Consider the following 25,872-nt stretch of genomic DNA (forward strand, 5'->3'; position numbering starts at 1 on the left):
GGCAGAGAGAGGAGAGATGGGGGCCAAGGGGGGGGCAGAGAGAGAGAGATGGGGTAAAGGGGGCAGAGAGAGCGATGGGGGCAGAGAGAGGTGGGAGCAAAGGGGGGTAGAGAGATGGGGGCAAAGGGGGGGCAGAGAGAGAGAGAGAGAGATGGGGACCATTGGGAGGCAGACAGAGAGAGAGATGGGGGGCAATGGGGGGGGCAGAGAGAGAGAGATGGGGGGCAATGAGGGGGGGGGCCGAGAGAGATGGGGGGGGCAAAGGGAGGCAGCAAGAGAGAGAGAATGGGGCAGAGAGATGGGGGCAAAGGGGGGCAGAGAGAGATGGATGGAAGACAAAGGGGGGTAGAGAGAGATGGGCAGAGAGAGATGGGGGCGTAAAGGGGGGGGGCAGAGAGAGAGGGTGTGAAAAGAGGGGGGAGAAAGGGGGGCAGGGAGAGAGAGAGAGAGTGGGGCCGAAAGGGGGGCAGAGAGAGAGAGAGTGGGGTCGAAAGGGGGGGGCAGAGAGAGGGAGGATGAAAGGGGGGCAGAGATCGAGGGGCGAAAGGGGGGGCAGAGAGAAAAGAGGGGCAGAGAGAGAGGGGTGAAAAGTGGGGAGGGGGAGAGAGAGAAACGGGAGAGCAACGGGGGCAGAGAAAGGGAGCAGTGATGGGAGAGGCAGAGAGGGGGGGAAAGTAAAAGGAGAGAGAGAGAGAGGGGAAGGTGGGGTACAGAGTGAGTGAGAGAGAGATTGGTCAAGGTCACTCCTGACAGAATGACGTCTATCCAGAATACTCTGTCATTGCTACAAGTGTGCAGGCAAACACTGACTACTTGTGCAAGCAAAGGAATGCCAGGTATCTCACTAAATCAGTGTCCAAACACAGTGACCAGAAAGTAAGTCAATAAATTAATCTTCTCATTAAAGTTTGTTCAGAAAAATGTATGATTAATAGATAAATTTTAATGCCTTTATCATTCTGAAATTTTCTCACCGCCCCCCCCCATGTAAGATAAATTGTAATGTGGCCCCATACGCGAAAAGGTTGGACAAACACTGATCTAGTCCTATAATGTATCTATTCTTTTCTCCTCCCCCCCCCCCCCCCACCCCCCCATGTACTTACCTCGCTTCCCCTCAAATGCATCTATGCGATTCAGCTCAGCCACTGCATGTAGTAGCAACTTTCACATTCTAGCCACTCTTAGACCTAGATATTGAACCATGCCTTTGGTCACCTTTCCTATCTGACTACTCTATGTAGCATCTTGGGACATTTCCTAAATAAAATGCCTGTATAAATGCCATTGTGCCAATGCAGTCTGCTGCAAATGGGACAGGCTTCTTCCCTCCTCCTAACAAAATTGCTAACACCAACTACTTGCATTTTGTAAAGTAGCTTTAACGTAGTAAAATGTCACAAGGCTCGTCTGGAGTACTCAGTCAAAAATTGACACTGAGCCAAAACACACTAAGATGACATGTGATTAAAAGCTTGGTCAGGGAGAGGTTTTGAGGAGCATTTTGAGTGGAGTGAAGAGCTTTAGGAAGAGGATTCCAACGGTCTTGACAGCTGAAGGCATGGCCACCAGTGGTTGGGTGAAGGAAGTGGAGAATGGATAAGAGTCTGGAGCTGGAGAATCACAGAATTCTGGGACGGTTGTAGGCTGGAGGTGGCCAGAAATGGGATCTGTGGAGTAATTTGAACAGGAGGATGAGGATTCAAAATTTAGGCATTGCTGAACCAGGAGCCAATGTAGGCAGCACGCACGGGTGATGAGTGAATGGAATCTGATGTGAGTTAGGTTATGCGCTCAAGTTTAGAGGGTAAAAAAATGGGAGGCTGGCTAGGAAAGCATTGGAATAGTTAAGTTTAGAGCTAGCTAAAGCATGGATAAGAGTCTCAGTGGTAGATAGACTAAGGCAGGGTTGAAGATGAATGTTATGGAGGTGGCTGTTGTGATCGACAGTATGGAGTTGGAAGCTCAGCTCAGGGTGAAATAGGATGCCAAGGTTGTGGACAGTCTGGTTCAGCTGAGACGGTGGCTGGAAGGGTGATGGAATCAGTGGTTAAACTCCTGATCAGTCACTTTTGTTCATTGCCCCTAGAGTCCTCCCACAGCCCACCTAGGCTGCCGCCTTTCCCACTTCAGTGGGACTGCTGGCAAAGCAAGTTTATCAGATTTTTAAAAGGTTGGAATCTGAATTAACCACTTTTTAAAAATTATCTGTAGCTGTTGGAAACTTACTGCTGTATTTTCCTTAGAACAAAGAACAAAGATAATTACAGCACAGGAACAGGCCCTTCGGCCCTCCAAGCCTGCGCCGATCCAGATCCTCTCTCTAAACATGTCGCCTATTTTCTAAGCTTCTGTATCTCTTTTCTTCCTGCCCATTCATGTATCTGTCTAGATACATCTTAAAAGACTCCATCGTGCCCGCATCTACCACCTCCGCTGGCAATGCGTTCCAGGTGCCCACCACCCTCTGCGTAAAGAACTTTCCACGCATATCCCCCCTAAACTTTTCCCCCTTTCACTTTGAAACTCGTGTCCCCTAGTAATTGAAACCCCCCACTCTGGGAAAAAGCTTCTTGCTATCCGCCCTGTCTATACCTCTCATGATTTTGTACACCTCAATCACGTCCCCCCTCAACCTCCGTCTTTCTAATGAAAATAATCCTAATCTACTCAACCTCTCTTCATAGCTAGCGCCCCTCCATACCAGGCAACATCCTGGTGAACCTCCTCTGCACCCTCTCCAAAGCATCCACATCCTTTTGATAATGTGGCGACCAGAACTGTACGCAGTATTCCAAATGTGGCCGAACCAAAGTCCTATACAACTGTAACATGACCTGCCAACTCTTGTACTCAATGCCCCGTCCGATGAAGGAAAGCATGCCGTATGCCTTCTTGACCACTCTATTTACCTGCGTTGCCACCTTCAGGGAACAGTGGACCTGAACACCCAAAATCTCTCTGGACATCAATTTTCCCCAGGACTTTTCCATTTACTGTATAGTTCACTCTTGAATTGGATCTTCCAAAATGCATCACCTCGCATTTGCCCTGATTGAACTCCATCTGCCATTTCTCTGCCCAACTCTCCAATCTATCTATATTCTGCTGTATTCTCTGACAGTCCCCTTCACTATCTGCTACTCCACCAATCTTAGTGTCGTCTGCAAACTTGCTAATCAGTCCACCTATACTTTCCTCCAAATCATTAATGTATATCACAAACAACAGTGGTCCCAGCACGGATCCCTGTGGAACACCACTGGTCACACGTCTCCATTTTGAGAAACTCCCTTCTACTGCTACTCTCTGTCTCCTGTTGCCCAGCCAGTTCTTTATCCATCTAGCTAGTACACCTTGGACCCCAAGCGCCTTCACTTTCTCCATCAGCCTGCCATGGGGAACCTTATCAAACGCCTTACTGAAGTCCATGTATATGACATCGACAGCCCTTCCGTCATCAATCAACTTTGTCACTTCCTCAAAGAATTCTATTAAGTTGGTAAGACATGACCTTCCCTGCACAAAACCATGTTGCCTATCACTGATGAGCCCATTTTCTTCCAAATGGGAATAGATCCTATCCCTCAGTATCTTCTCCAGCAGCTTCCCTACCACTGACGTCAGGCTCACCGGTCTATAATTACCTGGATTATCCCTGCTACCCTTCTTAAACAAGGGGACAACATTAGCAATTCTCCAGTCCTCCGGGACCTCACCCGTGTTTAAGGATGCTGCAAAGATATCTGTTAAGGCCCCAGCTATTTCCTCTCTCGCTTCCCTCAGTAACCTGGGATAGATCCCATCCGGACCTGGGGACTTGTCCACCTTAATGCCCTTTAGAATACCCAACACTTCCTCCCTCCTTATGCCGACTTGACCTAGAGTAATCAAACATCTGTCCCTAACCTCAACATCCGTCATGTCCCTCTCCTCGGTGAATACCAATGCAAAGTACTCGTTTAGAATCTCACCCATTTTCTCTGACTCCACGCATAACTTTCCTCCTTTGTCCTTGAGTGGGCCAATCCTTTCTCTAGATACCCTCTTTCTCCTTATATATGAATAAAAGGCTTTGGGATTTTCCTTAACCCTGTTTGCTAAAGATATTTCATGACCCCTTTTAGCCCTCTTAATTCCTCGTTTCAGATTGGTCCTACATTCCCGATATTCTTTCAAAGCTTCGTCTTTCATCAGCCGCCTACACCTTATGTATGCTTCCTTTTTCCTCTTAGCTAGTCTCACAATTTCACCTGTCATCCATGGTTCCCTAATCTTGCCATTTCTATCCCTCATTTTCACAGGAACATGTCTCTCCTGCATGCTAATCAACCTCTCTTTAAAAGCCTCCCACATATCACATGTGGATTTACCTTCAAACAGCTGCTCCCAATCTACATTTCCCAGCTCCTGCCGAATTTTGGTATAGTTGGCCTTCCCCCAATTTAGCACTCTTCCTTTAGGACCACTCTCGTCTTTGTCCATGAGTATTTTAAAGCTTACGGAATTGTGATCACTATTCCCAAAGTAGTCCCCTACTGAAACTTCAACAACCTGGCCGGGCTCATTCCCCAACACCAGGTCCAGTATGGCCCCTTCCCGAGTTGGACTATTTACATACTGCTCTAGAAAACCCTCCTGGATGCTCCTTACAAATTCTGCTCCATCTGGACCTATAACATTAAGCGAATCCCAGTCAATGTTGGGAAAATTAAAATCTCCTATCACCACCACCCTGTTGCTCCTACATCTTTCCATAATCTGTTTACATATTTGTACCTCTATCTCACGCTCGCTGTTGGGAGGCCTGTAGTACAGCCCCAACATTGTTACCGCACCCTTCCTATTTCTGAGTTCTGTCCATATTGCCTCACTGCTCGAGTCCTCCATAGTGCCCTCCTTCAGCACAGCTGTGATATCCTCTTTGACCAGTAATGCAACTCCTCCACCCCTTTTACCTCCCTCTCGATCCCGCCTGAAGCATCGATATCCTGGGATATTTAGTTGCCAATCATGCCCTTCCCTCAACCAAGTCTCAGTAATAGCAATAACATCATACTCCCAGGTACTAATCCAAGCCCTAAGTTCATCTGCCTTACCAACTACACTTCTTGCATTAAAACAAATGCACCTCAGACCACCAGTCCCTTTATATTCATCATCTGCTCCCTGCCTGCTCTTCCCCTTAGTCACGCTGACTTCATTATCTAGTTTCTTACAGGCTTTTGTTACTACCTCCTCACTGTCAACTGACCTCAATTGGTTCCCATCCCCCTGCCACATTAGTTTAAACCCTCCCCAACAGCGTTAGCAAAAGCACCTCCAAGGACATTGGTTCCAGTCCGGCCCAGGTGTAGACCGTCCAATTTGTAATAGTCCCACCTCCCCCAGAACCGGTCCCAATGTCCCAAAAATCTGAACCCCTCCTTCCTGCACCATCTCTCAAGCCACGCATTCATCCTGACTATTCTTTCATTTCTACTCTGACTATCACGTGGCACTGGTAGTAATCCTGAGATTACTACCTCTGAGGTCCTACTTTTTAACTTGGCTCCTAACTCCCTAAACTCTGCTTGTAGGACCTCATCCCGTTTTTTACCTATATCATTAGTGCCTATGTGCACAATGACAACTGGCTGTTCATCCTCCCCCTTTAGAATGTTCTGCAGCCGATCTGAGACGTCCCTGACCCGTGCACCTGGGAGGCAACATACCATTCGGGAGCCTCGTTTTCGACCACAGAACCGCCTATCTACTCCCCTTACAATCGAATCCCCTACGACTATAGCCCTTCCACTCTTTTTCCCGCCCTTCTGAGCAGCAGAGCCAGCCACGGTGCCATGGACCTGGCTACTGCTGCCTTCCCCTGGTGAGCCATCTCCCTCAACAGTATCCAAAACGGTATACTTGTTTTGGAGGGAGATGACCGCAGGGGACTCCTGCGCTGCCTTCCTGCTCTTTCTCTGCCTTTTGGTCACCCATTCCCTTTCTCCCTCAGCAATCCTAATCTGCGGTGTGACCAATTCACTAAACGTGCTATCCACGACCTCCTCAGCATCGCGCATGCTCCAAAGTGAGTCCATCCGCAGCTCGAGAGCCGTCATGTGGTCTAACAAGAGCTGCAGCTGGACACACTTCCTGCACGTGAAGGAGTCAGGGTCATCAGCCATGTCCCTGAGCTCCCACATTGAGCAAGAGGAGCATGATACGGGTCTGAGATCTCCTGCCATTTTTAGTCTTAAGTTTAAACTTAGTTAAATGAAAAAGGAACGAAAAGTTTTTACCAATCACAATAAAACCAGAGAAATCGAAAAAGCCTTACCTTATAAACACCCCACCGAGTCCTTTTTTTTTTGGTTAGAGGAGGAGGGCGGGTGGGAGACACTACAAGTTAGCTATGAACCCGCTTCCTGGTTCTATCTGACCTTAGTTTTGGAGCAAAGCAGGCAGCTATCCTGGATGGTCCCTTGCAGAACTGAGTGCTGTCTCTGATTCACTTACTTCAAGCTTTGCCCCTTTTTCTACACTGCAAACTTTTAAAATGGCAGCAGTCTGTAGTGGTGGCATTGAAGTAAAGCATCTTTGGATTATTGGATAGTTAACTGGTGAAAATTTAATGTAACAGCTTTGTTTGCATAATCACAACTTTTAAGATATTTGAGTCTGTCTACTGTCAGCCACAGCTGGTTTTCCCTCATTGCCTTAGGGATGGCAAGAGAGAGAGATGAACCAGAGATCCTGCTTCTTACTGCTGTCCAATGGTCTAGTTGATGTTGGGTGGGAAAAACATTGTTTTGCCTCCAAATGATCAAATAGCTTGCTTACTGTTTGACTCAAACAAGAACTATAACCAATTGGGAGTGGGGTACCAGAGCATAGCTTGGCCTAACCTAAAGAGGGAAAGAACTTGGGTGTCTTTTATGTTCTTAGGACATCCCAAAACACTTCACAGCTAATGAGGTACTTCTGAAATGTTGGAAAAGCAGTAGCCAATTTGCACTCAGCAGAGATACTGATCAAATGTTTGTGATGTTGGTTGAGGGATTGATGTTTGCCAGGACACTGGGGAGAACGCCCCTGCTCTTTGTCGAAATAGTGCCATGGGATTGTTTACATCCACTTAGAGCAGGTGGTGCTACAGTTTAATGACTCATTGAAAGAGCATGGCTGACAGTGCAGCATTCGAGTGTCAGCTGAGATTTTGTGCTCAAGATTCTGGAGTGGGACTTTAATCTGCAACCTTCTGACTCAGACGAGAGTGCTAGCCACACTGACACCTTTAAAATTAAACACGGCTGAAAATTAAAGGTGAAGGTTGTATTAAAATTAGAATTTTTTTTTCCTGATGAGAATCTACCTGTGGTAGCGAACAATTAAAAAAAAAAATAGGTGGTAAGATTAAGGATTTGGTTTAAGCCACGACTACAAATAGACATTAAAATAAAAGCAAAATACTGTAGATTCTGGAAAGCTGAAATAAAAACAAAAAATGCTGGAAATACTCAGCAGGTCTGGCAGCATCTATGAGGAGAAAAGCAGAGTTAACGTTTCAGGTCAGTGACCTTTCATCACTGACCTGAAACATTAACTCTGCTTCTCTCTCCACAGATGCTCCCAGACCTGCTGAGTATTTTCAACATTTTTTGTTTTTACTAGAAATAAACATGTCTCTTTTAAATTTGATGGAAGGATTCAGTTACTACGAACACCGGAGTGGAAGTTAATCCTACTCTGAAGTTCTTTTCAAATCCTCTAACTAAAATAGTGTCCCTTGTTCTGTAAGTTTAATTGAAGGTTATGATCAGTAATTTTTCTGATTTTCACTGATCAATTGACATATCTGGGGCCTGTGTGACTTCTCCACCATGTTTAAGGAGCAGTCACACTGTTTGTTGTAGAGCTGTAGACTCTTCTGTTTAGAGAGGAGGGGGACTTTCTGTGTTGAGCTAAGCAACATTCCTGAGTTTGAACTGCAGTTGTTGTACTCTTGGCCTGCTCATTTAAAGGTGTGTCATTTGTAGCTATGGAAAAGTGTCAGGGAAAAGTTTCATGACCATTGATTAGGTAAAAAGCATCATGTAGTACAGCCCTGGTTCAGTTCTGTGCTGAGCTGAGCTGGAGTGGGAGTTTGTGATTAAAATTAGTTTTTAAGGCATTACTGTTAAAATGCTTGTTTTCGTTATTAAGTTTGGGGGCAAGAGATATCTGGGAGACTCGCCTTTTTCGGGTACTGTTCAACACCAAGATTCTGGAGTGTTGCCCAACTTCACTGAAGTAGTTTCTCAGCCTTCCTAGTCAAGCTCGGTGTAATGTCAACGAGGTTGTATAATTTATTGCTACCAATGATGGGAAAAGGATCACAAAGGAAGGGCTTGTGTCCATGTAATGCCATTTATCACAAAATATTTCTCAGCCAGTAAGTTACTTTGGAGTGTAGGCAAATCAAGCAGCTAATTCATGCCAAGGTCTGACTAATAGAGAAGGAGCAGTTAATTTGTGGTGGTGGTTGAGGGTGAATGTTTGGGGAACTCCCCTGCTGCTGTTTGGTGACGGTTCTTTTACATTCACCGGAACAGGCAGACAGGAACATCTGTTCTGAAAGATACTTCCTCAGTATCAAAAGTCAGCTTAGATTATGTCCACAAGTCATGGAATGGGGCTTGACCCCACAATCATCTGACAGAGGTGAGATTGCTAACAGCAGAACCAGGGAATTTAACCAGATTGAAAACTGCAGCAGCATCTAAAATTATTACTAAGCTTGACCTGTTTTGGGAATCAGCTTGTACCTCTGATTTGGGAGTTATAAATTAGCAGTTAGGCCCTTAAGGGAAGAGGAGGCCTCAGTGTGGTATAGAATTCTGTTTATACCATGATAGCTGGGACAGTTGGGGTTTACATATATAAATCTTAAAAGGTGGCTGGGTAAGTAGATAAGGCTGTCTTTTTAAAAAAAAACATTGGATTCTTCACTTTATGTATCTACTATATATCTATATCGATAGAGTACAAAAGCAAGGAAGTTATGCTTAGGCTTCAGCCAATATTAGGCACCGCACTTTAGGAAGGATGATCAGGCTTTGGAGAGGATGCAGAAGAGTTTACTAGAATGGTACCAAGGATGAGGGACTTCAGTTATGTGGAGAGACTGGAGAAGCTGGTGGTGGTGTCCTTGGATCAGAGAAGATTAAAGGGAGTTTTACCAGTCGACTGCAACAGGACCTGTTTAGGGTAGCAGAATGGGCAGGCAAATGGCAGATGTAATGCAATACAAGTGTGAGATGGTATACTTTGGCAGAAGTGACAGGGACATAATACTTTATAGCACTGTTCTAAAGATTGTGCAGGGACAGAGGGACCTGGGGGTTCATGTGCATAGATCTTTGAAGGTGCTTCCAGTTCTGGTCACCACACTTCAGGAAGGATGTGAGGATCCTTGAGACTGTTCAGAGGACTTTTGCCAAAATGGTTCCAGAGATGAGGAATTTTAGCTACAGGGTTAGGTTGAAGAAGCTGGGGTTGCTCTCCTTGGAGCAAAGGAGATTGAGGGGAGATGTGATAGAGGTGCAAGATTCCGAACAGATAGACGAATAAAACTGTTCCATTAGCTGATCGTACAAGGGGGACACAGATTTAAGGTTTTGGGCAACACATGCAGTGGGGATGTGAGGAAGAACTTTTTTTTTTAAACACAGCAAGTGGTAATGACCTGGAACTCGCTGCCTACAAGGGCGGTGGAAGTGGAGACTATCAATGATTTCAAAGGAAATTGTACGCACACGAGAGAAATAAACTTGCAGGGCTACAGGAATAGTGGGAGGATGGGGCTGACTGGATTGCTTTACAGATAGCTGGCATGGACTCGATAGGCTGAATGGCTTCCTTTTGTGCCGTCATGACTGTATATAATAGAGGGGGTCAGAATTGAGTTTTAATTAGAAATGGGGGGGGGGGTGGGGTGGAAACTGTTTACAGTGGCAGAACAGTTAGTAAGCAGAGGACATGGATCTAAGGTAATTGGCAAAAAATGTTCAGGGAACTTGAGAATTTTTTTATACAGTTATAACCTGGAATGTGCATCTTGAAAGAGTGATGGAAGCAAATTCAATAGCAACGTTCAAAAAGGAATTCGATACGTACTTGAAAGAGAAAAAATTGCAGGGTTATGGAGAAGGAGAGGGGAGTGGGAGTAATTGTACATCTTTTTCAAAGAGCTTCCACAGGCATGATCAGCAGAATGGCCTCCTTCTGTGCTGTATGAGTCTAAGAACCTTACCAGTTCCCTTTTGTATGGCTCAGTTGCTGAGAACAAGGTGTAACTGAACCATACAGATCAGAAGTTGCTGCGCTTCGAGTTCCAGTCTTAGTTTGGTGACCTTGACAGCCAATATGGAGTTTGGGGTGTTTCAGTTGACCAGTGATGGTGGATCAGAGATGGGGAAGATCGGCCACTGCTCTTGCAGCCGGTTTGTTATACCAGAGCTCCTGATGGAGAGTGTATGTACAGATAATGGGTGTCGTTGTGATTTGGTTCTGCTTCGACCACCTTGCCCAACAGTTCACTGGCTTGATTTTTGGACACACAGCTGAAAGCCTGTTTGCTTAGTTGAGGTGCCAGCAGCTGATGAGAACCTGTGTTGTCCTTCTCTAATGAGTAGGCAAGGAACTGACATCAAAACATTTAATGTCGAGTAAGTTATATTTTGAAGTCCAGTTGAAGCTTGAGCTGTTTTTAACAAATGTACTGTTGGACAAGTTAAATTTTGATTCTCTGGCAATGTCTATTCCTCTGAATTTTTTTTCTTTTTTCCCCAACTTCTCGCTAACTTGTTTCATAGGTGAATTTTGTTCTTGGATGCTATCAGTGGTTTATTGAAACAGTACATGGCTGCCACGTTTAAACTTGACTGAAAATAGGCTGGTTCGGAATGTGAAAACAGCTCTTATTCTTGCTGGCTGTTGTGTAATCCTGTTCTCAGCAGAGTGCTGTGCTGCCAGCCATTCCTGTCCAAGCCTTTCATGTGTGATTTGTGCAGCTTTCTCATTCGCCTGATGTGCCTGCCTGGGCTTTGCTCTCCTGATCCTGGCCTAGCCCTAGGCTTCGTCCACCTCCCATTTCCTTCAAAGTCTGAAACTTGTCTGGCACTTTCTTATTGTCGGACACTATTGTGCCCACCCCTGTGTGGTTCCCATTCCTATAAATTAACCTGACACCACTTCGATTTAGTAAAAGATTCTGAATTATAAAAATCCTGCTCTCAATTCAGTATAATTAGGACTTTTTAAATATATTCTTGGAATTTTGTTTTTTATATTAAATGTGTGTATATGTTACGTAAGTTATTTAACAATCTAGTTTTCTACTTCAAGTCATGGGATACAATTCCGTAGGTACCGGCTGCCCTCCAATACTTTGCCCAACTTCAGCCTCTGTTCATGGTGTGAGGTTCAATACGCAAATGTTGAGCTTTAGTATCTGGGCTCAGATGTTTAGGAGGAAGGTGGTCCTTTAAATGTCAACTTGGCTCAGTTGACAGTACGGTCACTGCTGAGGTCAAAGTTGTGGATTCAAGCACACCTGTAGTCTTGAATGTATAATCTGAATTGTGTTGCAGTGATGAGGGAGTGTTGTCCTTTAGATGAAACATGAAATAGTGACCCTGTTTGCCTCTTCAGGTTAATGTAATAGGTCTCATGGCATTTTTCTAAGAGCAAGTAGTTTTGATGATTTATCCCATAAACTGACACAGCAAATCATCTCATTTTTCTCATTCCTCTTTAAGGGATCTTGCTGTGCACAAATGGGCACTACATTTCCACATAAATGACTATACTTAATTAAAAACAAAGTTGTAGTGCTTTGGGGTGTTCTAAGAATGTGAAAGGTGGTATGTAAGTGCATGTTTTTTTTAAATGTCATAAATGTAAGTCTTTTTACCTTTGAATTTTAAGGGTTAGCTTTCTGTCGAATATTTTCTTTTTCCCATCTCCATTTTGGTTATTGCATCATCCACAATTTTGTCCTCTCCTGCAGGTTCAGTTAGATCCTCAGCGGAGATAATACGTGTCACTCCTTTTCATGACCTTACTATACCAGCTGCTGCTTTCACTGCTATTTCAGTGGAAATTTGCATAACTGAAATAAACACCCTTCATCTGTCTGCCAGTAATGACGGGCTTAAATAAAAATCAGCCCTTTGCTTTACTTTCCTTCAACTGAGCTGAATTTTTAAATCTGTTCTCTCTTAAATTGTTGCTTACTCATTGTTTGGATTTCTGGATCCATTATTGAGTGACCTCCCAAGTTTACGCAATGCAATCCAGATCCCCTATTCTGGTGCAGACTGTACTTTCTTTTTGTGTGGGTTTAAAATTCTGCCATGGGGATGAGAGATCTTGACACATCAGTCCTGTGCCTGCTGACCTAATTGGCTGCTGGTCCTGCAACACTCAATTTTAAAATTCTTATCCTTATTTTCATATCCCTCCATGGCCTCACCCCCCTCTCTTTCTCTGTAATCTCCTCCAACCTTATAACCCTCTGAAACCTCTGGTCTTTCAATTTTGGTCTCTTGCACATCCTTGAATTTCTTCATGCAGTTATTTGCAGCAGTGCCTCCAGCTGTCTGGGCCTAAGCTCTGCAATTCCCTCTCTAAACTTCTCTACCTCTACCGTTCCTTCTTCTAAGACACTGCTTAAAACCTACCTCTTCAACCAAGCCTTTGGTCACCTGAACTGCTATCTCCATGTGACTCAGTATCAGTCTTGTTTGATTATGCTCCTGTAAAGTGCCTCGGAATGTTTTACTATGTTAAAGCTGTTGTATACATACAAGTTGTTGGTTATGTAAATCTAGGCACCCGGTACATGGGGTTGGTCTCCTACCATCTGAACTAAATGAGTGACTTTGGAGAGGGTGCCATGCAGGCAGTTAGAGTCCTTTTATTTCTAACAAGCAAATGCTCAGTGTTGCAAAGTGATTTCATTTTGTTGCCTTCATTTAACTTGTGTACTGTGCTTGGCAGTTAATCCCACATTAAGGTGCTGTGGACCTTGCATAATTACACATCTGATGCACATGGCCTGAAAGCTCTCTGTTCAGCGTTGTTGTGTAAAGTTCCACTAGCCCAAACATCTTCCCATTCTCATTGTCTTCCACTGGACCAAACATTCCACTGTACTTATGAAAGGTCATTGACCTGAAATGTTATCAACTGTAGAGAGAGAGGGGGTTGTCAGACCTCCTGAGCTTTTCTGTTTTTACTTGAGATTTTCAGTATTTTGCTTTTATACTCCACTCTACTTAGTGGCGGTATTTGTGCAAGGAAATGTGAAGCCATATGTTAGTACAACTTTGTGCACCACCCTCACCATCACTAATGCCAACTCTTGAAGGTTTTCATTTTTTTTTAAAGTGAGACTCTAAGACAGTCAGGCAATTTCAAGAAGACTGCATTCGCCCCAGGTGCACTTCACTCACTCCTTCCCTAAATTTCCCTGGAAGCACAGGACCAGAAATGATCATTTCCACCCATTGAGCTAGACCCAGAGCACTCCCATTACTTCCCCACTTTATCTGATGCCCTTTATTTAACCTTCTTTGCCAAAAATCAACCCATTCTCCATCCAAGTCTATGGGTAATTGCTTTCGTAGTTCCAAGTTTCAATCTTTGTTTGATCTAGGGCTTGTGTTCATATTGAAGATTGGTTGTGTTCCTTGTGACTTAAATATCTGTAAAGGTCACCTCTAAGCTGCCTCATTCTCTTCTGCCCAATTTATTTTATTTATTTAGAAGTACAGCACTGAAACAGGCCCTTCGGCCTACTGAGTCTGTGCCGACCAACAACCACCCATTTATACTCTTCTTTGGCCTCCTTATCTTGAGAGACAATGGGTAAGCGCCTGGAGGTGGTCAGTGGTGTGTGGAGCAGTGCCTGGAGTGGCTATAAAGGCCAATTCTACAGTTCCGAAGAAGGGTCACTGACCCGAAACGTTAACTCTGCTTCTCTTTCCACAGATGCTGCCAGACCTGCTGAGTGATTCCAGCATTTCTTGTTTTTGTTTCAGATTTCCAGCATCCGCAGTATTTTGCTTTTATTCTAGAGTGACAGGCTCTTCCACAGGTGCTGCAGAAAAATTTGTTTGTCGGGGCTGTTACACAGTTGGCTCTCCCCTTGCGCTTTTGTCTTTTTTCCTGCCAACTGCTAAGTCTCTTCGACTCGCCGCACTTTAGCCCTGCCTTTATGGCTGCCCGCCAGCTCTGGCAAACGCTGGCAACTGACTCCCACGACTTGTGATCAATGTCACAGGACTTCATGTTGCGTTTGCAGATGTTTTTAATGCGGAGACATGGACGGCCGGTGGGTCTGATACCAGTGGCGAGCTTGCTGTACAATGTGTCTTTGGGGATCCTGCCATCTTCCATGCGGCTCACACTAACCCTACAGTAATCCCATATTCCCTACCACCTACCTACACTAGGGGCAATTTACAATGGCCAATTTACCTATCAACCTGCAAGTCTTTGGCTGTGGGAGGAAACCGGAGCACCCGGCGAAAACCCACGCGGTCACAGGGAGAACTTGCAAACTCCGCACAGGCAGTACCGAGAATCGAACCCAGGTCCCTGGAGCTGTGAAGCTGCGGTGCTAACCACTGTGCCGCCCTAAAACCTGCAGTCTTCCTTCCAGTCAGATGTACAATCCCATTTATCAATTTAGTTGCTCTTTGTACTTTGCTGTAGGCCAGGATGCCCAGAACTATACACTTTTGTCTCTGTACAGGGCACCCCAGTGGTCAGTTTGAATGATCATGTTGAAAGTAGAGAACTTCAATCAGACAGCATTTCTCTGGAAAACCTACTGTCGTTTCTATGGGTGATTTTGGATCCACAAGGCAGATATTTTTAACACTAAACTTACCTGGAGTTTTTTGATCCTAATCCAAGTATAGCATTCATATCAAACATTTTGTTTCTTGGGTGTGGCCTGACCACAGTGGTGTCAGGTTTTAGTGAGTCTAATTGTGGCTGAGTGTTTTACGAAGGCACATTGAGTCTGCAGCACAGAGGCAGGCTGTTTGGTCTAACTGGTCTACACTGGTGTTTATGTTCCAGATGAGCCACCTACTTCATGTCACCCGATCATCATATCCTTCTATTCCGGTCCGATGAAAGGGTGGTGATGTGAGAAAAGCACCTGCATTATACAGCACCTCCCACATCCCTCAAGCTGTCCCAAAGAGCTTCAGTCAATAGATTACTTTTGTAGTTTAATTTCATTTATTTATGCAGATTTGGCAGCCAGTTTATGCAGAGCATGTTTTGATTTGATTGAAGAGTGAATGTTAATAATGACACAAGGAGAGCTCATTGCTTTGTCAAATGATGCATGGGATACTGCATTAAAGCAGCAGCCTAGATTAGAAACCCTTGAATGAGGATTGAACCCATACCTTTCTAACTCTGAACTATGAAACTTGCCACCAGTCACAGTTGGCATTTGGACTGTTCTTAATGTTTAGGTTTTAAGTGCTGATAGGAACATGTTAGCCAAGATTACAGAAAGTAGGGATGGGGGGGTGGGGTTCTTCCAATTTGGTGCACATGGCAGGAACTTGCTCACCCTAGCCTGTCTTGTCTAGTAATGCATGATTTTTCTCAACTGTTGCCCTGGCATATGCTGGATGACACCATTGCAGAAAGTATCCCTCACAAGCTAAGTTGACCTGCCCCCCCTCCCTTCCTCCCTCCCTCTATCCTGTTGAGCTGTCTAGCATCTGCTGGTGCAGTCTGAATCTGCAGTAAGGAAGCCCTTGATCTGCCTTAGTACACACGGTTTGAGTAAATTGCTGAGTTTGCAGCTGGGCTGTAAGAGTTGGTCTCAGTATTGATCTGCCACGACCTTGCAGCTCTGCTTCATTCAGCCAGAATACAATAGATTCCAAGAGCTGCAAGGAGCTGGGGCTACAACAGATGTGAGCAGCAGATTCTAGCTGGCACCAGGAGGGTGCACCAGTACTGAATCAATGAACATTTATACTATTACTTAGAGAAAACCAGCTCATTGGTATTGTAGGATAACAGGAAGTGAGATACTATTGAGTCTTTCTTCATGTGCAAGATGCATGCAGAATAATGTAATTACTGACCACTACGCCTGCTACTTTTTTTTGTGAGAATGAACATCAGTCCCATGGGTGTGTAGCATGAATTTTGAAATAAAATTGAGTTTGAGTGAAAGCTATACCAACAATTTTACTTGATATTATACTTTAATAAATGCTATTTTTTTCCCTCCTCTCCTGAAGATGCTGACTCAGTTCTGTGAGTAATAGCTGCCCTCCACTACCTCTTCAAAGTGCCCACTTGTCGCTTGCATAACCAGATGCTGAGTCTGCAGGCTATTTGCCTTGATGCTGCCTAGCTCAGTCCTTTACTAGCCCTATATCCATACACATCAGCAAGGCAACTCGACAGCGATCAGAAGTAACGAAAGAACCTGCATTTCTGTTGTGTCGTTTACACGCTCCACTGCCCCACAGCATTTTATATCCAATGGCGTTTTAAAGTGCAGGAGCCAATTTGTGCAAAGACCCACAAACTGCAAGGTAATTAACAAGATTATCTGTTGTGGTGTTGAGCATAGAATCCTAAAATGGTTACAGCACAGAAGGAGGCCATTCGGCCCATTGTGCCCATGCTGGCTGCCTGCAAGAGCAACTCTGCTAGTCCTGCTCCCCTGCCTTTTTCCCCTTATCCCTGCAATTTTTTTTGTTCAGATAATTATTAAATTCCCTTTTGAAAGCCACAATTGAATCTGCCTCCACCACACTCTCAGCAATGCATTCCAGATCCTAACCCGTCGCTGTGTTTATTTAAAAAAAAAAGGTTTTCCTCATGTTGCCTTTGGTTCTTTTGCCTTTCACTGTAATTTGGTGACCTGGTTCTCAACCCTTTTGCTAATGGGAGCAGTTTCTCCGTATCTACTTTGTTCAGACCCCTCATGATTTTAAACATCTCTATCAAATCTCTGCTCAACCTTCTCTAAGGAGAACAGATCCAGCTTCTCCAATCTATCCATGTAACTGAAGTCCCTCATCCCTGGAATCATTCTTGTAAATCTTTTCTGCACCCTCTCTAATGCCTTCACATTCTTCCTAAAATGTGCTGTCCAGAATTGAACACAATACTCCAGTTGAGGACAAACCAGTGTTTTATAATGGTTCAGCATAACTTCCTTACTTTTGTACTCTATGCCTCTCTTTATAAAGCCCAGGATCCCACATGCCTTATTAACCACTTTCTTTCCCGACTGCCTTCAACGATTTGTATACATTTATGCCTAGGTTCCTCTGCATCCTCTTAACAATAGTACCCTTTAGTTTGTATTACCTCTCCTCATTCTTCTGACTAAAATATATCACATGACACTTTTTGCATTAAATTTCATCGACCATGTGTCCATCCATTCCACCAGCCTATGTCCTCTTGAAGTCTATCACTATCCTCCTAATGGCTCACAAGAGAGAGATGAATGTTGGCCAGGACAGTGGGAGAATTGAGCTGCTCTTTGTCACATAGTGCCAAAGAACAAAGAAAATTACAGCACAGGAGCAGGCCCTTCGGCCCTCCAAGCCTGCGCTGATCCAGATCCTCTATCTAAACATGATGCCTATTTTCTAAGGGTCTGTATCTCTTTACTTCCTGCCCATTCATGTATCTGTCTAGATACATCTTAAAAGACGCTTTCATGCCTGCATCTACCACCTCCGCTGGCAACGCGTTCCAGGCACCCACCACCCTCTGCGTAAAGAACTTTCCACGCATATCCCCCCTAAACTTTTCCCCTTTCGATTTGAACTCGTGACCCCTAGTAATTGAATCCCCCACTCTGGGGGGAAAAGCTTCTTGCTATCCAACCTGTCTATACCTCTCATGATTTTGCCATGTGGTCTTTTTATGCCTTTCCAGGAGGGCAGACAGGGGCTGGATTAAATATGCAAGGTGGCACCTCCAACAGTGTAGCACTCCCTCCGTGTTGCATTGAAATGCCAGCCTGAATTGTGTGCTCAAGTTTCTGGATGGAGCTTTGAACCCACAATGAGCCATGAGTGTTACCATTGAGCTGTGGTTGTCTAAAGTCCCTGACCAATGTATTTCCTGTTCTTCCTCCCTCTCCCCACCAAGTTTGTTAATTCTTGTGCTCAATGTAAATTTTACCATCCTAATAATGTGAATACCTGTTTGTGTGATCTGTATTTATAAAACCCCAGGATTAATCAGATTACCTCTCCATCTACATTTGACCAGGTCATGTGACAAGCTGTTGAATGGTTTACCTCAATCATATACTTGTACGCTTTCTGTGCATTGACTATCGCTTCTAAAGCCATCCCTAGTGACCACCAGTACTATCTCTAAGGGACAGTGGCTGAGTCCTTAACTGCCACCAGCCTGCTTTAGATTATTGTTTACACATGGCTTGGCATTAATCACAGGTCACTGCTGGATCTGACCTCAAGTCTCCTGCTTCTGTTTCTTGTATGTTGGAGGAATATATCAGGAAGTTAAGGTGTGCTATCTGCTGCGAGCCAATAAAAATAATTTAACTGGGAAAATCACTGCCTGCAGATGGGAGATGCAGCAAACAAGCGTGGATCTGTATTCAGGATGGGGTGACACTGGTAAAGCTGCATTTAGCTCTTTGTGGGCTGCCTTTACTTGCAGTAGTTTTACTGACTGCATCGCTGGACCGCTAGACACCGTTCAGAGTAAACCTTGTAACCTGGAACGAGTAATTACATTTAGGATCTGGTGGGTTGCCTTCTGAAAGATATTTTCTAAAAAAACAAAAAATAAATACTGCAGGTATTAGGGGAAAAATGGGAGGAAAAAAGCTGAAGTTACTCCAGCATTTGTCAAGAAAATGTGACTTTTCAGACACACAACCTTTCCTTAGAACTGAGAGATTTACAGATGAGCAACATTTAAGGAGGAAAGGAAAGGACAGATGATCGAGAAGAAAACTCATGCCAAACACATGGGAGAAATGGAATGAACTGTAAAATGCTACACTGAGGATCAGGGGATGGTTAAAGGGACTGAAGTGATGTGCACATGTTTCTGCCTGTTGACCATTTCTTGGTTCCCATTTTAGCACTTTACAGGTCATTTGTATGTTTGTTCTTTAAATGCTGCGCATCTGCAACATCTTTCAGTTCTGAGGAATGGTTTTGAGCTGAAATGTCAACGGTCTTGTGTTTTTTCAGCCGAGGCTGTCTGACTGGCTTTTTTAATTGAGCAAACTTGACTTTTGGAACAATGCAGTAACTTTCATGCTTTTTTTTCTGTTCCCACAGCATAATAGACTTATGCAGGATGAAGTTAAATTTAATAAAAGTCTTTGGCTGGGCTTTGAATTGACAACCTTTGGGTTGTTCATTCAGTATCGTAACTGCTACTATAGCCTATGGAGAAAACCTCTGGGTTTACCCTGAGGATGCAGCCTGTAACTAGTCACTGGTGACATGGGAACACATTTCCAAAAAAGCAGTTGGCTGCTTTCCCTACTTGCCTGAGGATTTGATTTGTCTGCACTTCAACACTTTGTCAGAAACTGAGCTCTTGGTCTGTGGGGAGCTACATGATGTGGGAGTTTGTCCAGTGATTGGGAGCTAGGCTTTCCTTTCAGATATTTGGTGTGCAGGGGAGGTCTCCATCCCCAGACAAAGCAAGGGCAAGCCACCTGGCACCAATCTGACACCTGGCTGATTACAGAAAGCCACTAACCCACTGAAACACATTGATTTTTGGTTGTTGATGATCAGGTTGTCTGTATACTTTGACTTTTTTTTACTTCTGGAGACATTTCAAGGACTATCCAAATAAAATCTATTGTGCTAAGGAGTATTTTCTTGCTACTGATTGCCTCCTTACATTCCTCTTTCCCCTGCGCTCTCTGCCCTCACCTAGCAAAAAGTGGAAGGAAATACTGGATTCCTTCATCACCAAGATAGAGACCATTCAGTCAGCTGCTTTTCTCCCTTCCCTTGCTCATTTAAGCCAAAGTCTACTCCCACCCATTGCTTTCCCACATTGGCATTGAATCCGTGGCTCCCTAGTCTTCTGGCTCCTTTCCCTCCACTTCACATGTGTTGCAATGGGAATATTGTGCGTGGACTTTAGGAAAGCCTTTGACAAAGCAGCACAGCACATTGGAGATGGAATTAGGGAGGGGTCAGCAGCAAAACTGAATGAAAAATGGAGGAACAGAGCAGGAGTTTCAGCAGATTTGCAGTGTGGTTGGAAGTGGGTCGTGATGTCCCAAAGGGTTCACTTCTGTTTGCTGGTTGTTAGTGATTTGAATATCACTGTGGAGGGAGTGAGGTTAAAATTTGCAGATTATACCAAAATAAAGGTATAGTTTAATTATTTAGATCATTAAATGGATAAGGTAAGATGGGGGGAATGGGCTAAAATGTACCAGATGAAATTCAGTATTGCTAAGTGTGAGGTGATGTATTTTTGGGTTAAAATTTGACAACAATAATTATACTTTTGAAAGGAATGAGGTTCAGTGCTGTGGAAAAGTGGAGGGATTTAGGGGTACAGATTCACAAGACAAAAGCAGAACATTAGGTTGATTTAGGTTTAATAAAAAAACTAATAGAATTCTAGTTTTTTTTTTACAAAGGTTTAGGGTTTAAAAACCAAGAGGTAATGATGAGCCTATTTAAAAAGACCGCAATTGTTGACAACGCGATTGTTAGGTGGCGCTGTTTTGGCACATGCGCAAATACAGCATGTGCCACGAAAATGTCACAGATTGCGACTGTAGCAGCTGCCAGGACTAAAGATGGCGCTGCTCAAAGAATCACAGAGATGAAACCTAACAAACACGTGGCAGAATACAATGGCCGGAGTGAGAGAGTGGAGCGGGCCGGGGAGAGCAGTTTGGGGGCCTGGGAGAGCAGCGCGGGGAGACCAGCGGTAGCGGTGCCGGGGGGGGTGGGAGAAGGAGGGAGGGGTAAAGAAGGGGGGAGGGGGAGAGCTGGGGGAAGTGGGGGGGAGGAAGGGGAGAGAGTGGGGAGCAGCGGAACGGAAGAGGAGTGCCTTTTTCTGTGCATGCACCATAAACACAACAGCAAAAGACTTACTGGCCAGTCCCTGGACCCGGTGACACCAAGGTCTTCGCATGCTCACTCCCCACGGCTCTCTACGGCCTCTCGCTTCCGGCCCCCTCCATTCAGCCGTTCCCTCCAGCTGCGGATGCCCAATCCAGTTGCTTTCTCCCCTTCTCCACAGTACTTCAGGCATTGCAACTGTCTGGTCCCTGCATTTTGCATGCTCCCTCTTCACCCACCCCTCCCCCTCTTCACCCACCCCTCCACCATAGTTGAATATATGAAGTGCAGTTGCAAAGTCGGGGAAATAGCATGCAAAACAAAACCTCAACAATTTTGGGTTTAATTATTGAAAAGTTTTATTAAGTTCATTAAGTATCCGAGGAACTGCTGTGCATGGATACCTGAGTGTTGTGTCCAGCATTCCCGTTAGACAGACAGGCCGAGTCTCTGCTATGCACAGCTAAAGAGATTGTTCCTGGAGAGCCTTGTGGTGAATGAACGCTTGGCTCTCTATTCCACTACTGTATTGTCCATGTGAAGAAGGCAAAGTCACAAGAGTCTGAGCTCAGTCTATTCTTGGTGAATGTTCCCCAAGCGCATCCCAATGTGCATTCCCAATTCATCCATAAATGCAATGTTCCTTTCCACATCGTGATGAGCTCCGCAGCATGATCCAGTTGCCTTCGTTGCTTGAATGCTGACCGTAAGTCTCAAGGATTGTTTTCTCGACGGCATGTTTTACATGAAAAGAAGAAAAGCAAATCCGAGTCAGAGCTTGCCTCCCTCCATCCACTGAAATTACTGTTGCGCACACCTTTTTAAGTTCTGCAGTGAAGGCACCAATTGATAACGTCGCCAATGAAGCACTTATTACCCACCTCAGATGCAGGAATCATCACATCCTTGCGTCATCTCCTGCACTGCCTCCTTTGCTGGAATGCCGTCCTTAAGTGTCAAGGATTGTTTTCTCAAGGGCACATTTTACATGAAAGGAAATAATGAAAGAACATCAGTGTCAGAGCTTCCCTCCCTCCAATGAAATTACTGTTGCGCATGCTTTATGCTCTGCAGTATAGGCCAATGAATCACTTAGTACCCACCTCAGCTGTAGGAATCAGGATGATGTAACTGCCCCTATCTCGTGATGGTTCAATGCTGCTCTCAGGGAAAACATGAATGATGTGAGGGTGCTGGAAAAGGAAGCACATTTCTTTTGGACTATGAACATAAAGCAGGCCATTTAGCCCAGCTGTTCCCTGCTAGTGGTTATGCTACTCGTGCGTCTTCCCATCCATTCCCATTTAATCCTACCTACTACTATCAGCATCATCTTCCATTTCTTTCACTCTTATCTACCTTTGCCTTAAAGCAACACTGAGGATGGAGAATGGTGTGGCTGCACTCCCACCTCACCAGTTGTGTACGCAGCAAGAGCATTCACATTTGTGCTACCACTGGACACGGCATGCTTGTTTCTTTTAGTGCTCAGTCTCTTCTTGCTGAATGTTCCCCAAGTGCTTGACCCCTTTGGACGCCTTCTCTGCTTGACAGGCAGCAGCTTGCAATTGCGGAGTCTCACAAGGCTCTGCATGGTTGTTTCAAGGGCGGATGGGGAAACATGTGGCTGTGTGTCCACGTGCACTGCTTGGATGGGTGCAGGAACAGGTGACTGTGTAACTGAACAGCAAGGAGAGGGTACCGCAGGTGGGGGAAGTGGAGCTTTGAACAGGCAGGCGTATGTATGGTCCATCAGATCATTAGGCCAGGGGGTGAAACGCTCAGGATCCATGGATTGTGGCACGCGACTGATGTCCAGCGCGTGGCCACCTCCATCCGAAGGTGCTTCCGGGCAATTGTTGGGCAAATTAATTGGCTCCATCTCATCAGCCAGTCCTTGTGTTTATGGCGCATGCACAGAAAAAGGCACTCCCCTTCCACTCCGCTGCTCCCCCTCCCTTCCCCCCCCGTCCCTTCCTCCCTCCCTTCCCTCCTTTCCCCCCACCTTCCCTCCCTTCCCTCCCTTGAAATGTATTTTCAGAGCAACTTAACTTGGAACAATCTCCTCTGTCTAATAAAAATGAAGCAAATGTCCAAAATGACTAAATAATTGAGATAAAATGCCCGACGAAACCTCTCCTCCTTCCATTTTCAAAAACTCGCGCCAAAGCTTTCGGAAGATTGACGCACATGCGCACACGGTCTCGGGCCCTCTGCGCATGCGCTGCGGTCCGGATTGCCAGGACCACTTTGCGCATGCGCAGAGGCCAACCTGCCGTGTTCCCCGAGGAAGATGACGTTACGCAATGATGTCATCTGCGCATGCGCAAACTGGTCCCTACAATCCGGACCGCAGCGCATGCACAGAGGGCCTGAGACCGTGTGCGCATGTGCGCACCGCGGCGCATCCTGATGACATAGCGTTGTCATCAATCACTTTGATTTAAAAACCATAAGACCACAGAGTACTGTGTCTACATAATATTAAAGCTTTAGAGAGGGCACAGTGCAATTCATTATGATGCCGCCGGGTATGAGGAAATACAAATATGAAGAAAGACTTAAGTTAACTATTTAATGTTAAGTTACTGGGCAATTTGATAGAAATATGTGAAATGAAAGAATGGGTGGAAAGAAGCAGATTTGAGTGTAATTGAGGGATCAAGATGAGGACATAAATGCAAGATTAAGTGCAAGAGGTTTACAACACAGTAGGAGAAACATGTCAGGCTGTGGAACTCAATATTCAAGATAGGGAAAGGTATTGAAAGGGTATGGGGACAGAGTGAGTAAATGCGATTAGAACTGTTTACTTGTGTGGTGGATAAATATGGATTGAATGGCCTGTTGCCATGTTGTAACTTCTCTATGTATTTCTGTATTACTTGCTCCTTCAACTCTAATCCCATTCAAATCCTAACTCTGCAACCTCCCCTCCTGGCTCCCATGCTCAGATGTTGTAAATGCTTCTTCACTGCTATTGTCCCCCTTCCTCTCAAAACTGCTTTTATCAATCCCACTCCTCAACAAGACCCACCCTCTGTCGCCGTTAACTTCTGCCACCATCTTCAACCTCTGTTTCCTCTCTCTGGATTCTTGGATGTGTTGTTGCCTACCATATCTCTACCCATCTCTTGTGGACTCCTTGTTTGAATCTCTTCAATCATGTTTCTGCCCTCCCCAGCATTGAAATGGCCCTAACCAAAGTTTGGACTAACATTCTGTGTAACCGATTATGGTACATTATCCCTCCTTGACCTCTCCGTAGCTTTCGATACATCACCCTTGGTGTAGTTGACTAATACCTTACCCAGTTATGTAGAACTGCCCTTGCTTGAGTCTGCTGTTATCTATCTGATAGTAGCCAGAGCTCTAGTCACTTCCCACAGCAATACCTCTGGAATCGTCCAAGAATCCCTCCTTCACACTTTTTCTTCATTTACATGCTCCCTCGTGGCAACATTTTCCAGATACGTGTATCCTTGTGTGCTGACGACACCCAGCTGTAACTGCTATCTCCTGTGACCCTCTGCTGTCAGATTTCTTGTCCGGCATCCAACAAACTGAGTCTTTACCCCTCGGTCCCCAAAGCCTGTCTGATTGGATTGTATATGCAAGTCTAGAATGTACCTCTGCAAACCAGGAGAGCTCCTTGATAAGAGTTGGAACACAAAGTGCTCACTACCTGTATTTGCATAATGTGACCCAGCCATTTAAACGGGGGTAAATTCCCTTTTATTTATGTGCACGTGCAGGAGCATCCAAATTTTATTTTGTGGGCCTTGTACTGTATGCCATTGAAATTTTGTGGAGGAGGTGGTTGGCTGCCTACATGTTTAAATTCCTTTTTTCATTGACATACATGCTTCTCAAGTCGCTGATAACACCTTCATGAATGATGCAACAGAACGTCCAAAACTACTCTTCGTAAGTCTAGAGGCTCGCAAAATTTAAACAAAACAAACTGGCAGTTGAAAGATCTAAATGCTAATAGGATTTGTTATGGACAGGCGGAAAATGGTGTGGGTGACTTCCGCTTTTCACCTCTCAAACTGACTGCAGAGAGTTTTTGTTAAAAATAGGGTTTTAAATGCTGAATATTTTAAAGGGTCAAATAAACAGACAAACGGCAGGTTTTCTGGTAGGTTAAAAAAGAAAGATAACAATTTATTAAACAATACCTGAAAATATTTGCAACTTCACCCATTCTTGTGGGCATGCACACAAGAAAAGATGGAGGATAGCATGCATTTAAGTCCAATTGTGCTTTAGAAGCCTTTGTTTTCCGGGAGGAATTTTAACAGTGTTGCAGGTCTGATCGCTCTTGTTCTCTCTCTCTCTCTCTGTGTCTCCTTTTTTTGAAAAGAAACCCTCATCAGGCTAGGTTCTGGTCTGGTGACCATCGGTGCTCTTCCCTGGTGTGTCCACTCAATGACTTTGAACATGGGTTCCATTGTTACACATGGGCTGGCATGTCGTTTGTCTCAATTTAAAGTGGTGTTATTTCCCACCTATTATCTTGGCTTTGCATCCAGAGTCACTCTGTCTGCGAAGGTCTTTGTCAACCACTTAGCATGGAATGGCCTGTTTAACATTGTAATGTGCCTCTTCAGAACTAGTCCAGACGTGATGATGAGTTTAGTTTCCAGCAGTCATGATGTGTATTTGCAGTACAGGAGGGATCACTTGATCTCTTACTCCATCTTCTCCGCAGCAAAATGTGTCCATTTTTTGGAGCTTTAATTCA

At 44.8% G+C, this 25,872-nt stretch overlaps 1 protein-coding gene across 1 annotated transcript in view; it reads left to right on the forward strand.

Annotated features, from left to right (window-relative positions):
* hdlbpa (high density lipoprotein binding protein a) overlaps positions 1 to 25,872 on the forward strand; it is a 112,687-nt gene that overhangs the window by 18,529 nt on the left and 68,286 nt on the right. The gene's annotated exons all lie outside the window — the stretch shown is intronic.

Source organism: Heterodontus francisci, chromosome 11 (assembly GCF_036365525.1).
Source record: "Heterodontus francisci isolate sHetFra1 chromosome 11, sHetFra1.hap1, whole genome shotgun sequence".
NCBI classification, from domain to species: Eukaryota; Metazoa; Chordata; class Chondrichthyes; order Heterodontiformes; family Heterodontidae; genus Heterodontus; species Heterodontus francisci.